We start from the raw sequence: 14,813 nt of genomic DNA on the forward strand, positions 1-14,813 counted from the left end.
TGGGTTTTTTGTTTGTTTGTTTGTTTGTTTATATAGTAGATTACATAGATGAATTTTTTATATTGAGCCATCCCTGCATCCCTGGGATGAAGTCTACTTGATCATGGTGGTTGATGTACTCTTGGATTCAGTTTTGTGAAAATTTTATTGAGCATATTTGCATTAATATTCATAAGGGAAATTTGTCTGAAATTCCCCTTCTTTTTGGGGTCTTTGTGTGGTTTAGGAATAAGAGTAATTGTGGCTTCTTAGATATGTTGAGGCCTGTTTTGTGACCAATTATTTGGTCAGTTTTGGAGAAAGAACCATGAGTTCTATAAAATCTATAAAAAAAAATAAGTTATATTATTTTGTTTTAGGATAAAAATTGTAGATATCTGTTAAATCAATTTGGTTAATAACTTCTGTTAGTTTCACTGTGTCTTCATTTAGTTTATGCTTCCATGATTTGTCCATTGATGAGTTTGGGGTGTTGAAGTCTTCCAATATTATTGTATAAGGTATGTATGCTTTGAGCATTAGTAAGTTTTTTTTTGGATGAATGTATATGCCCTTGTATTTTAAGCATAGATGTTCAGAATTGAGAGTTCTTCTTTATAGATTTTTCCTTTGATTAGTATGAAGAGTCCTTCCTTATCTTATGTTTAACAACTCTGGGATGGAAGGCAATTTTACTCAATCTTAGAATGGCTACTGCAGCTTGTTTTTTTGGGAGCATTTGCTTGGAAAATTCTTACCCAGCCTTTTACTCTGAGTTAATGTCTCTCTTTGTCACTGAGGTGAGTTTCTTGTATGCAATAAAATGTTGGTTCCTGTTTACATATCTAGTCCATTAGTCTATGTGTTTTTATTGGTGAATTGAGTCCAATGATTTTAAGAAATATTAAGGAAAAGTGATTTTTGCTTCCTGATTTTCTTGTTAAAGTTGATGCTGTGTTTAAGTGGCTATCCTCTTATTGGTTTGTTAATGAATGATTACCTTCTTGCTTTTTCTAGGTTGTAGTTTCCATCCTTGTGTTGGAGTTTACATTTATTATCATTTGAAGGGCTGGGTTTATGGAAAGATATTGTGAAAATGTATTTTTGTCATGTAATATCTTGGTTACTCTGTCTGTAGAAATTGAAAGTTTTGCTGGGTTTAATAGCCTGGACTGGCATTAGTGTTCTCTTAAGGTCTGAATGATATCTGCCCAGGATTTTCTAGGTTTCATAGACTGTGTTGAGAAGTCTGGTATAATTCTGATAAATCTGCCTTCATATGTTACTTTACATTTTTCCCTTTCTGCTTTCAGTATTCTTTCTTTCTTTTGTGCATTTGTAGATTATTATGTAACAAGAGGGATTTCTATTCTGGCCAATATATTTGGAGTTCTGTAGGCTTCTTGTATGTCCATGGGTATCTCTTTCTTTCGGATTGGAAAGCTTTCTTCTATAATTTTATTGAAGATATTTATTGGCCCTTTAAGTTGGGAGTCTTCCCTCTTTTCTATACCTATTATCTTTAGGTTTGTTCTTCACATTGTGCCTTGGATTGCATGGATGTTTTGGATCCAGAGCATTTTGCATTTTCTTTGACTTTTGTGTCAATGCTTTCTTTTTTTTTTTTTTTTGAAATATTTTTTTTTATTCGATATAATTTATTTACATTTCAAATGATTTCCCCTTTTCTAGCCCCCCCACTCCCCGAAAGTCCCGCAAACCCACTCCTCTTCCCCTGTCCTCCCACCCACCCCTTCCCACTTCCCTGTTCTGGTTTTGCTGAATACTGTTTCACTGAGTCTTTCCAGAACCAGGGGCCACTCCTCCTTTCTTCTTGTACCTCATTTGATGTGTGGATTATGTTTGGGTATTCCAGTTTTCTAGGTTAATATCCACTTATTAGTGAGTGCATACCATGATTCACCTTTTGAGTCTGGGTTATCTCACTTAGTATGATATTCTCTAGCTCCATCCATTTGCCTAAGAATTTCATAAATTCATTGTTTCTAATGGCTGAATAGTACTCCATTGTGTAGATATACCACATTTTTTGCATCCACTCTTCTGTTGAGGGATACCTGGTTTCTTTCCAGCATCTGGCAATTACAAATAGGGCTGCTATGAACATAGTAGAACATGTATCCTTATTACATGGTGGGGAGTCTTCTGGGTATATGCCCAGGAGTGGTATAGCAGGATCTTCTGGAAGTAAGGTACCCAGTTTTCGGAGGAACCGCCAGACTGATTTCCAGAGTGGTTGTACCAATTTGCAACCCCACCAGCAGTGGAGGAGTGTTCCTCTTTCTCCACACCCTCTCCAACACCTGCTGTCTCCTGAATTTTTAATCTTAGCCATTCTGACTGGTGTAAGATGAAATCTTAGGGTTGTTTTGCTTTCTATAGTGTCTTCTGCACCTAAGATTCTCTCTTCTATCTCTTGAATTCTGTTGTTGAGGCTTGCTTGCATCCATGACTCCTGACATCTTTCCTAAGATTTTTATGTCCAAAGATGTTTCCCTTTGTGATTTCTTTATTGTTTCCTCCTCTATTTTTAGATTCTGCATTGTTTTGTTCAATTTCATCCCCTGTTTGATTATGTTTTACTGTAATTCTTTAAAGGTTTCTACCTGTTTGCCTGTGTTCTCTGTTTCATTAAGGGAGTTATTTATGTCCTTCTTGAGGCCCTCTATCATCATCTTGAACTGTGATTTTAAATCCAAATCCTGTTTTTCCGATGAGTTTGGGTATCCAGGACTTGCTGTTGTGGGAGAATTGGATTCAAATGGTGCCATGTTACCTTGATTTCTGTTAGTAGCATTCCTATGTTTACTTATCTCTGGAGTTAGTTGGTCCTGGTGTCTCTAGCTGGTTCTTGTCCCTCCTGTGTGGCTGCAATACTGTCTCAGGATCCTGGGTGACCTGCTCTCCCTGGCACAGATTGCTATGGCACTACCCAGCTCCTGGGTGCAGGTAGCATATTTCTCAACCTGGCCCCAGCTGTTCTGGCACTCCAGTTTTCCCCAAGTTGCTGGCTGTACCTGCCTGCTCAGTCACAGTAGCAAAGATGAGGGTCTCACCTCTACAATCAGTACTCCCTCTAAATTCTGGGCTCCCTGCAGAACAGATCTCTCCTAGCAGGATAGATGCCCAGATAACTATGGTGCTGCCCAGCTCCTGTATGCAGCTGGTGCCCTGCTGGACCGTTTCCCAATTGTTCTAAAACCCCTGTATTCCCTGAGTTCCTGTTTGTACCTGTCCACTCAGTCACAAGTCCAATGATTCCCCATAACTAAATTATAAGTGAAGTTTTATACAGATAAACCCAGTCAAGGGTTTATCTATCTTGTTGATTTTCTCAAAGAACCAGCTCCTGGATTTGTTGATTCTTTGTTTGGTTCTTTGTTTCCACTTGATTTATTTCATCCCTGAGTTTGATAACTTCCTGTCTTCTACTCCTCCTGGGTGAATTGGCTTCTTTTTGTTCCAGGGCTTTCAGGTGTGTAGTTAAGATGCTAGTGTATGCACTCTCCATTTTCTTTTTGGAGGCATTCAGGTCTATGAGTTTTCCTCTTAGCAATGCTTTCATTGTGTCCCAAAGATTTGGGTATGTTGTGCCTTCATTTTCATTAAATTCTAAAAGTCTCTGATTTCTTTTTTTATTTCTTCTTTGGCCAAGGTGTCATTGAGTAGAGTGTCGTTCAGCCTCCATGTGTATGTGGGCTTTCTTTTGTTTTTGTTGCTATTGAATACCACTCTTACTCCATAGTGATTTGATAGGAGGCATAGGATTATTTTGATCTTTTTATATTTTTGAGGTCTGTTTTGTGACCAATTATAATGTCGATTTTGGAGAATGTACCATGAGGTGCTGAGAAAAAGATAAATTCTTTTGTTTTAGGGTGAAATGTTCTATAAATATCAGTCAAGTCCAATTGGTCCAAAGCTTCAATTAGTTTTATTGTGTCCCTGTTTATTTTCTGTTTTCCTGATCAGTCCATTGAGGAGAGTGGAGTGTTGAAGTCACCCACAATTATTGTGTTAGGTGCAATGTGTGCTTTGAGCTTTAGTAAAGTTTCTTTTACAAATGAGTGTGCTCTTGCATTTGGCGCATACATGTTCAGAATTGAAAGTTCTTCTTGGTGGGTTTTTTGTTTGACCAGCAAGAAGTGTCCTTCTGTATCTCTTTTGATGACTTTAGGTTGAAAGTCAATTTTATCTGATATTAGAATGGCTACTCTGGCTTGTTTCCTGAGACCATTGTCTTGTAAAATTGTCTTCCAGCCTTTTACTTTAAGGTAGTGTTTTTCTTTGACATTGAGGTGTGTTTCCTGTATGCAGCAAAATGTAGGGTCCTGTTTCCTTATCCAGTCTGTTAGTCGATGTCTTTTTATTGGGGAGTTGAGTCTATTGATGTTAAGAGATATTAAGATATAGTGGTTATTACTTTCTGTCATTTTTGATGTTATTTTTGTATTTGAGTGGTTATCTTCTTTTGGGTTTGATGAAAGAAGGTAACTCTCTTGCTTTTTCCAGGGTGTCGTTTCCCTCCGTGTATTGGTGTTTTCCTCTTATTATTCTTTGTAGAGATGGGTTTGTAGAAAGATACTGTGTAAATTTGGTTTTGTCATGGAATATCTTGCTTTCTCCATCTATTATGATTGAGAGTTTTGCTAGGTATAGTAATCTTGGCTGACATTTGTGTTCTCTTATAGTCTGCATGAGATCTGACAAGGATCTTCTAGCTTTCATGGTCTCTGGTGAGAAGTCTGGTGTGATTCTGATAGGTCTTCCTTTATATGTTACTTGGCATTTTTCTCTTGCTGCCTTTAATATTCGTTCTTTGTTTAGTACATTTGGGGTTTTGATTATTATGTGATGAGAGGTATTTCTGCTCAGGTCCAGTCTGTTTGGAGTTCTGTAGGCTTCTTGTATATTCATGGGCATCTCTCTCTTTAAGTTGGAAAAGTTTTCTTCCATAATTTTGTTGAAGATATTTGCTGGTCCTTTCAGCTGTAATTCTTCACTCTCATCTATACCTATAATCCTTAGGTTTGGTCTTCTCATTGTATCCTGGATTTCCTGGATGTTCTGGGATACAAGCTTTTTGCATTTTGCATTTTCTTTGACTGTTGAGTCAATGGTTTCTATGATATCTTCAGCATATGAAATTCTTTCTTCCATCTCTTGTATTCTGTTGTTGATTTTTGACATTGATCTGATTTCTTCTCAAGGTTTTCTATCTCCAAAGTTGTCTCACTTTGTGATTTCTTAGTTGTTTCTACTTCTGATTTTAGATTCTGGATGGTTTTGCTTAGCTCCTTCACTTGCTTGTTTGTGTTTTCCTGTAATTCTTTAAGAGATTTTTGTGTTTCCTCTTTCATGACTTCTGCTGTTTGACTCATTTTCTCTTGCATTTCTTTAAGTTTTTTTTTTGTGTGTGTGTGTGTGTGTGTGTTTCTTCTTTATTGGCTTCTATCTCTTGAGCTTTATTCTCCTGAAGTCCTTTAAGTGATTTTTGTGTTTCCATTATTTTATGTGTCTAGCTTATTCATGTTCCCCTGTATTTCTTTAAGAGATTCATTTATGTCCTTTTCATTTTCTTCTAGCAGCATCATGAACAGTGATTTTAAATTCAAATCTTGTTTTTCTGGTGTGTTTGTGTAACCAGGACTTGCTGATGTTGGAGAGTTTGGTTCAGATGCTGCCATATTGCCTAGATTTCTGTTAGTAGCATTCCAGGTTTGCCCTTTGCCATCTTGTTATCTCTGGCATTTGTTGGTCTCATCTCTGGCTGGTGTTTGTGCCTCCTGTGAAGCTGTAGGACTATTTCTGCAACACTGGATGGCTGGGTTTGCCCTGTTACAGATTGCTGATATGCTGTCCTCCTCTTGGGTGCCCTTGGAGCCCTAGTGTGCCTTGCCCTAGATTGTCTGTGTGATCTAGGTGGTACCCATTTGCTCCTTCAGGGAGTGCTGATGGTGTATGCTGCCGTACCTTTTCTGAGTGCTTGTCACTCTGCTGGGCAGCCAATCTCCCACAGGGTTGGTGCACACAAGGCTAGCCTATCTGCTGAGGCCCTAAGGCTAGGCAAAAGCCTGGCAGGCCAAGGCCAGAACAAAGTTCCCCTCGGGCTATGATTGTTAATTGGTTCTGTGAGGTGGCCAGAATGGCAGAGTGTGGGCATGCTCAATGAAAGTGCTGGGAGAGTCTGCTAGACTAACAACCTCCTGGCCAGGTTGGCACACAGATGACCCACTGAGCAGCCCAGGACTTGGGGGCTTTCCAAGGCCTATCTGGCTTAGGCCCTACCCGCCGCCCCCCTCCCACCCCCCCCACCCCCCCCCAGCCCCCCCCACCCCCCCCCAGCCCCCCCCCACCCACCCCCCCCCCCCCCCCCGCTATGTTAACCTCAGGCTATGACTCCTTAGCTGACTTTGCCTGCTTGAACTCTCTGAAGTCCTGTAGTCAAAATGGCGGCACACACTCCGGGCTGGGCTAACGACCTCCTGGCTAGGTTAGCACACGAGGTCCCCCCTCCAACAGGCCAGGGCCTGGGTGCAGGCCAATGCCCATCATGCTTAGATGTTGGCCTCGGGTTATATTTGCATACCTCTGTCTGATTTCTCTGGCACCCGAGATCCAAGATGGCGGAGAGTCTCTCGTAACTGACTGGCAGGAGGTAGAGTTCTCATGTAGCTTCTGTGGGGTGAAAGGCTCTGTAAATTTGCCACCGCTTGCAGCCCGGCTGGCCAGCGAAGTTCAGTGGTAGAGGGCACAAAGCCTGCCTGGACCCTGTCACCTTGGTTCCACTGCTGATGGCCCTTCTGCTGGACCAGATGCTGCTGCTGCTGCTGCTGGCGCACCCTCCCAGATTTCCATAAAAAGATCTTAATAATTACACATATAATCTTAGGAATTATTATAGGTCCATCATTAAGACTCAAGTCATATTTTTGCCTATATAGTATGTATGTTCATGGTCATCTCTCCCTTTAGGTTAGGGTAGTTTTCTTCTATAATTTTTTGAAGATATTTACGGGCCCTTTAAGTTGGAAATCTTCACTCTCTTCTATACCTATAATCCTTAGGTTTGGTCTTCTCATTGTGTCCTGGATTTCCTGGATGATTTGGATTAGGAGCTTTTTGCATTTTGTATTTTTTTTGACTGCTGTGTCAATGTTTTCTTTGGTATATTCAGCACCTGAGATTCTCTCTTCTGTCTCTTGTGTTCTATTGGTGATGCTTGCATCCATTTTACCTAATCTTTTTCCTATGTTTTCTATCTCCAGAGTTGTCTCCCTTTGTGATTTCTTTATTGCTTCAACTCTCATTTTTTGATTCTGGATAATTGTTTTCTGTTCCTTCACCTGTTTAGTTGTGTTCTCCATTAATTCTTTAAGGGTTTTTGTGTTTCCTCTTTAAGGGCTTCTATCTGTTTACTTGTGTTCTCCTGAATTTCTTTATGGGAGTTATTCATTTCCTTCTTAAAGTCCTCTCTCAGCATCATCAGATGTGATTTTACATCCAACTCTTGCTTTTTTTGGTGTGTTCAGGTATCCACGACATGCTGTGGTGTGAGCACTGGCTTCTGATGTTGCCAAGTAGTCTTGGTTTCTGTTGGTATTGTTCTTGTGCTTGTCTTTCTCCATCTGGTTATCTGTGGTTACAGTTGATCTTCATATCTGTCTGGAGCTTGTCCCTTCTGTAAGCCAGTGTCAGCACTCTTGGGAGACCAGCTCTGTTCTGGTGGGATTTGTGTTCATATAGCTGTGGAACTGCCCAGTTCCTGAGTGCAGATGACTACTGGAAGGTTCCTGTTCTAGATGTTCCCCTGATCGTTTGTCCTGTGCACTTCTAGCCTTTCCCCTCAGAACAGTTATTTGAGAGAAAGTGGAGCTCTCACCCATGAGCACAGAAGTGAAAGTGATGCTGGGAGACCAGATATTTCCTGGATGGAGATCCACAGAGGGCAGTGTAAGTGCTAGTCTCCCAGATTCAGATGGTGACTGAAAGCGAATGTTTATTAACAAATGAATAAGCAAACAAGGATGGCAAGAATCACTGAAGCCTCACAGCAGTGAAAACGGTTATGAAGACCCATAGGAGAAGCAACAACATGTACCAAAGAGTACCCCCAAGTTCCCAAGGATTAAACCATCAACCAAAGAGCACACATGGTGGGACCCATGGCTCCAGAGGCATAGGCAGCAGAGGATGGCCTTTTCAGACATCAATAAAAGGAGAGGCCATTGGCCCTGTGAAGGTTTAATGCCCCAGTTTAGAGAAATGCCAGGTCAGAAAATTGGGAGGGAGGGTTAGTAAGTAGCGGGAGGGGGATGGGATATGGATTTTTTTGGAGGGGTATGGAGGGAAGGGGATACCATTTGAAATGTAAATAAACCAAGTATCTGATTAAAAAACTTGTTATAAAAAAAAAGAAAAAAGTAAATTGTCCCTACTGAGGGGTGAGACACCAGGGTAATTAAAGGCTTGATACTTGGAAGTAACAAAGTCCTTACTTGGATAGGCTGTTGATGCTTCTCCTATAGATAATAATCTTTCTAAAAGAATACTTTTAAAAGTATTTTATTTCTAAATGCTCACAGTAAGGACAGTCCTTTCTCCAGCAAATTCTCTGCCTTCAGACTTCATTTCTCTACCAGAGCTACCTTAGCCAACAGTTTTCCCAAGGAGCCATCAACACCTCATAGTTTTGTCTTTTTATGTACAGAAATCTTAATTTAGTGCCTGTAATATCAGAGATCCAAATGCATTTTTATGAAGTTCTTCAGATGCTTCTAAGACAAGTGTTATTTTACCTTGGCTTTAGTACATGTGAACACCTTCTATGACCTAAGTTCATAACTTACTGAACTGCTGTGAAAATTTTAATTACCACCATGAAAGCATGGAATCATTTCTGAAGGGAACCTCAGTAAGTCAATTCTTTAGATTAGGTTGGTTTGTGGGCATGTATAAGGAAGATTTTCCTTGAATAATGTGAAAATGCACTCACTCTGTTGTACCACTGCCTGGACATGGTATACTGGATTGGCAGGAGCAATAAAGTAAGTTGAGCACTAGCGTGTCATCATATATTCTTCACATTCCACTCTTAAATGCAGATGATGTGACTTGCCTTCTCAACTTTATGCCACCTTGATTACCTACCAATGATGGATTGTAATCTGAGATTGTGAGCTAAAATAATTAACATCTTCATCCCTGAAAATGGCCTCCAAAGTATTTTATCTTAGTAATTGGAAACAGCTAGGATAACTATGTTGTTAAACATTTTGTTGACTACGTATATTAACTCCTTAGTTGACAATGGATATTGCTATAAAATCAGCAAGTGAATGCGACTGATTAGAAGAAGAAAATTAATTCATAATGACACAATTTTCATGTTCACCTACAAGAGAGAATTAAAATAGCAATCTTTGTGAATGACTCCTTCCCTCCAGAATAATGCCATCCTCCTGTGGGTTATGACCATTTTGGGACTCAAATGATTCTTTCACAGATGTCATATATCAGATTTCCTTCATATCATATATTTACATTATAATGCATAATGGTAGCAGAATTAGAGTTATGCAGTAAGAACAAAAACAATCTTATGGCTGGAGGTCACCAGAACATGAGCAAAAATATTGTAGAAATACAGCATTAGGAGAGTTAAGAACCATAGTTTTAGAAACATCTTCAATTTTATAGTCTCATTTTGTTCAAGATGAATTATTACTTAAAATTTACACTTAGCAACTCTCAGATAACACATGAATACAATGACTGCAGAAGAAAAGAAATTCATGAGTTACCCTGTGTGGAATTATTTTTCTTTTTCAGGAATGTGAAGAAAGAAAACATACATCTTTCATGGTTCTTAAATAGAAAAATAACTTTCCTTTCAAAGAAAAGCTAAGATAGCTATTTCTGATTACAAGTGTCAATACTTATCCAAGCCCCAAGGGCTCTTAGCTTTGAATTTTTCTTTGAAACCATATTGCCTTATTGCCTCATCCTTATATAGAGCCCTCTCAATCATAAAAATGTTTCTACTTCTCTGCTGAGGTACACATTTTCATACACACACACATACACATACACACACACACACACACACACACACACACACATATATATATATATATATATACACACACATACACACATATATATACACATATATGTATATATGCATATATACATATGTGTATATATATGAAATATATATGAAAAATGTATATATATATATATATATATATATATATATATATATATATATATATATATATATACATTTTCAGTTATATTACAGTGATAATAACAGGCTGGGGAAATAGCTATAGTTCTAAAGTCCTTATTTTGCAAGCATTAAGACTTGGATTCTATTCCCAGGATCCAAATCAAGTTGGATATGATAGTACATGCTAGTAGTCCCAGCTGTGTGGAAATAAAGATAACAACATCTTTATGGGTCACTGGTCAGCCAGCATAGACTCAGATGGAAGTTCCAGACCATGTAAAAAGTATTGGTTCAAATGGTAGAGTGTTTTCTTCAGAAACATTACAGGTTTGTGGCTAGCTGCTTTATTGTACCCATGCAAATGAATACATACACAAATACAGAGATTTTAATTCTCAATATGAGTAACTGGTATTCCATAGACATCTTATGCTGTGTGATTTGATCTACATAGTTACTTACTATAGGAGCATCCATAGATTTCCACTCTCATGCCAATCTTTCCATTTGGATTCCACTCTAGAGACACAAAGCGAACAAAGTAGGATCTCACAGAGTGTATCAGCTTGTGGTGAACCACACTGTCAGCATTTATGTTTCCTAGAAATGTCTGAAGAGAAAAGAAAATTCATTTAGTATCAAGCGATGTCAACAGCAGTATGTGTGCTTCCTCACCCACACTTTCTGGAAATGTCAACAATAAAAGCAAAATAAAAGAAGATAAAAATAAACAAAGTCAATAATTGCTCTGACATTACTTTAATGTTGTGACTGTCCTGTGCCAGGCCTTACAATTTTTCATAAGCACCAAATCCTATTCTTTAGGATGTTCTTCTCACTATCATAGTACCTTGCTAAATTTTATGAATAAGGAAAGCTTCGATGTACAACATCTGAAGCTTTAAAAGCTAATAATAATGTGAAGTCCAGTTTTCCACTTGTCTATAGTCACTATGAACTCTAAGATAACTTCCAATCCCTTCTTGGAAGGGAAGATGTTTTACTGAAATTGTTGTCAAAGTTATTTGAGGGTAGTTATTAACTAAGCACATAACATCATCACCAACATTTTAAAAATTAAACATCAATGACAGACAACAAACAAAATCTCCTGTGTGAAGGAAACACATAAGGAAATAAATCTTCAAATCATCCAGTTATTCAGAAGTTAGAAATTAGCCAGAGTTTAGTTCTAAGACATTCCATGCTAGTTTTTGTAGTTTTCATTTTCTATGAAATCATCAGGTTTTACAGGAAGGAACTATCACAGTCTAGCTATATATGTAGTTCATTTTTCTGTTCATTTGTGAATGATGTTTATCTGAAAAAAATCAGACATGGTGTGAAGAGTTGGTCAGGGATTAAGAGTGTGTAATGCTTTGCTTACTACCCTTGGAGGAAATAAACCTATCTCTTTACTAATTCAGCATAATCTCTAACTCCATTCCAAATATTTACCATTATATGCACAGATAAATCAAGTCCTTGCCTCTCACCAAGGAAAATTTTCCTAGAAATAGAGAAGACATCACAGAAACCCACAATGGATTAAAATGTAGAGAATAAATAACTTTAAGATGCCTGGTCCCCGATCAGGAAAACCGAAACTAAACAGGGACACAGCAAAACTAATTGATGTTTTGGACCAAATGGATTTGACTGATATTTATAGAACATTTCACCCTAAAGCAAAAGAATATACATTTTTCTCAGCACCTCAGGGTACCTTCTTCAAAATCAGCCATATAATTGGTCACAAGACAGATCTGCACAAACATAAGAAGATTGAACTTATCCCATGCCTCCTATCATATCACCATGGAGTAAGAGTGGTCTTCAATAGCAACAAAAACAACAGAAAGACCACATACTCATGGAGACTGAACAATACTCTACTCAATGACACCTTGGCCAAAGAAGAAATAAAGAAAGAAATTGGGGACTTTTTAGAATTTAATGAAAATGAAAACACAACATGCCCAAATCTATGGGGCACAATAAAAGAAGTGTGAAGAGGAAAACTCATAGACCTGAGTGCCTCCAAAAAGAAAATAGAGAGAGCATACGCTAGCAGTTTAATGACACATCTGAAAGCCTGGGAACAAAAAGAAGCCAATTCACCCAGGAGGAGTAGAAGACAGGAAATCAACAAAATCATGGCTGAAATCAATTAAGTGGAGACAAAGAGAACCATACAAAGAATCAATGAATCCAGGAGCTGGTTCTTTGAGAAAACCAACAAGATAGATAAACCCTTAGCCAGACTGACCAAAGGGCACAGAGAAAGTATCCAAATTAACAAAATTAGAAATGAAAAGGGGGATATAACAACAGAAACTTAGGAAATTAAAAAATCATCAGATCCTACTACAAATGCCTATACTCAACACAACTGGAAAATCTGGAGGAAATGGACAATTTCCTAGACAGATACCAAATACCAAAATTAAATCAGGACCAAATAGATCATCTAAACAATCCTATAACCCCTAAAGAAATAGAAGGGGTAATAGAAAGTCTTCCAACCAAAAAAAGCACAGGACCAGATAACTTCAATGCAGAATTCTATCACACCTTCAAAGAAGACTTAACACCAATACTCTTCAAACAATTCCACAAAAGAGAAACAGAAGGAACACTACCCAATTCCTTCTACCAAGCCACAATTATGCTGATACCAAAACCACACAAAGATCCAACAAAGAAACCAATTTCCCGTATGAACATTGATGCAAAAATACTCAATAAAATTCTTTCCATCTGAATCCAAGAGCACATATAAAAGATCATCCACCATGATCAAGTAGGCTTTATCCCAGGGATGCAGGATTGGATCAATATATGGAAATCCATCAATGCAATCCACTAGGTAAACAAACTCAAAGAAAAAAACCACATGGTCATTTCATTGGATGCTGAAAAAGCATTTGCCAAAATTCAGTATCCTTTCATGCTTAAAGTCTTGGAAAGAACAGGAATTCAAGGCCCATACCTAAACATAGTAAAAGCAATATACAGCAAACCGGTAGCAAGCATCAAACTAAATGGAGAGAAACTTGAAGCAATCCCACTAAAATCAGGGACTAGACAGGGCTGCCCCCATTTCTCCTTATCTTTTCAATATTGTACTTGAGGTACTAGCTCGGGCAATTCGACAACATAAAGAGGTCAAAAAGATACAAATTGGAAAGGAAGAAGTCAAACTATCATTATTTGCAGATGATATGAGCATCTACCTAAGTGACCCAAAAACCTCGACTAGAGAACTCCTACAGCTGAAAAACAACTTCAGCAAAGTGGTTGGTTATAAAATCAACTGAAGCATATCCGTAGCCTTCCTATACTCAAAGGATAAGCAGGCTGAGAAAGAAATTAGGGAAATGACACCTTTCACAATAGCCACAATCAGTATAAAGTACCTTGGGGTGACTCTTACCAAATATGTGAAAGATCTGTATGACAAAAACTTCAAGACTCTGAAGAAGGAAATGGAAGAATACCTCAAAAAATGGAAAAATCTCCCATGCTCATGGATCAGCAGGATTAATATAGTTAAAATGGCCATTTTGCCAAAAGCAATATACAGATTCAACGCTATACCCATCAAAATCCCAACTCAATTCTTCATAGAGTTAGAAAGAGCAATTCTCAAATTCATCTTGAATAACAAAAAACCCAGGATAGCTAAAACTATTCTCAACAGTAAAAGAAATTCTGGGGGTATCAGTATCCCTGACATGAAGCAATACTACAGAGCATTAGTGTTAAAAACTGCATGGTATTGGTACATTGACAGGCAGGCGGATCAATGGAACAGGATTGAAGATCCAGAAATGAACCCACACACCTATGGCCACTTGATCCTTGACAAAGTGGCTGAAAACATCCAATGGAACAAAGATAGCCTTTTCAACAAATGGTGCTGGTTCAACTGGAAGTCACCATGCAGAAGAATGCAAATTGATCCTTCCTTATCTCCTTGTTCTAAGCTCAACTCCAAATGGATCAAGGACCTCTACATAAAGCCAGACACTCTGAAGCTAATAGAAAAGAAATTGGGGAAGACCCTTGAGGACATTGGTACAGGGGGAAAGTTCCTGAATAGAACACCAATAGCCTATGCTCTAAGATAAAAAATTGACAAGTGGGACCTCATAAAATTAAAAGTTTCTATAAGGCAAAGAACACCATCAAAAGGACCATTCGGCAACCAACAAACTGGGAAAAGATTTTCACCAACCCTACATCAGATAGAGGGCTAATATCCAATATATACAAAGAACTAAAGAAGTTATACTCCAGAAAACCAAATAACTCTATTAAAAATGGGGTACAGAACTAAACAAAGAATTTTCACTGGAAGAACTTCAAATGGCTGAGAAGCATCTTAAAAAATGCTCAACTTCACTAGTCATTAGGGAAATGCTAATCAAAACAGCCTTGAGATTTCACCTTATACTAGTCAGAATGGCTAAGATTAAAAATTCAGGAGACAGCAGGTGTTGGTGAGGATGTGGAGAAAGAAGAACACTCTTCCACTGCCGGTGGGGTTGCAAATTGGTAAAACCACTCTGGAAATCAG

General features: G+C 38.3%; 1 pseudogene; it reads right to left on the minus strand.

Moving 5' to 3' along the window:
* The window catches only part of LOC127697734 (contactin-associated protein like 5-1-like), a 508,343-nt pseudogene that overhangs the window by 149,444 nt on the left and 344,086 nt on the right, over nucleotides 1–14,813 (minus strand).

Source organism: Apodemus sylvaticus, chromosome 12, assembly GCF_947179515.1.
Source record: "Apodemus sylvaticus chromosome 12, mApoSyl1.1, whole genome shotgun sequence".
Classification (NCBI taxonomy): Eukaryota; Metazoa; Chordata; class Mammalia; order Rodentia; family Muridae; genus Apodemus; species Apodemus sylvaticus.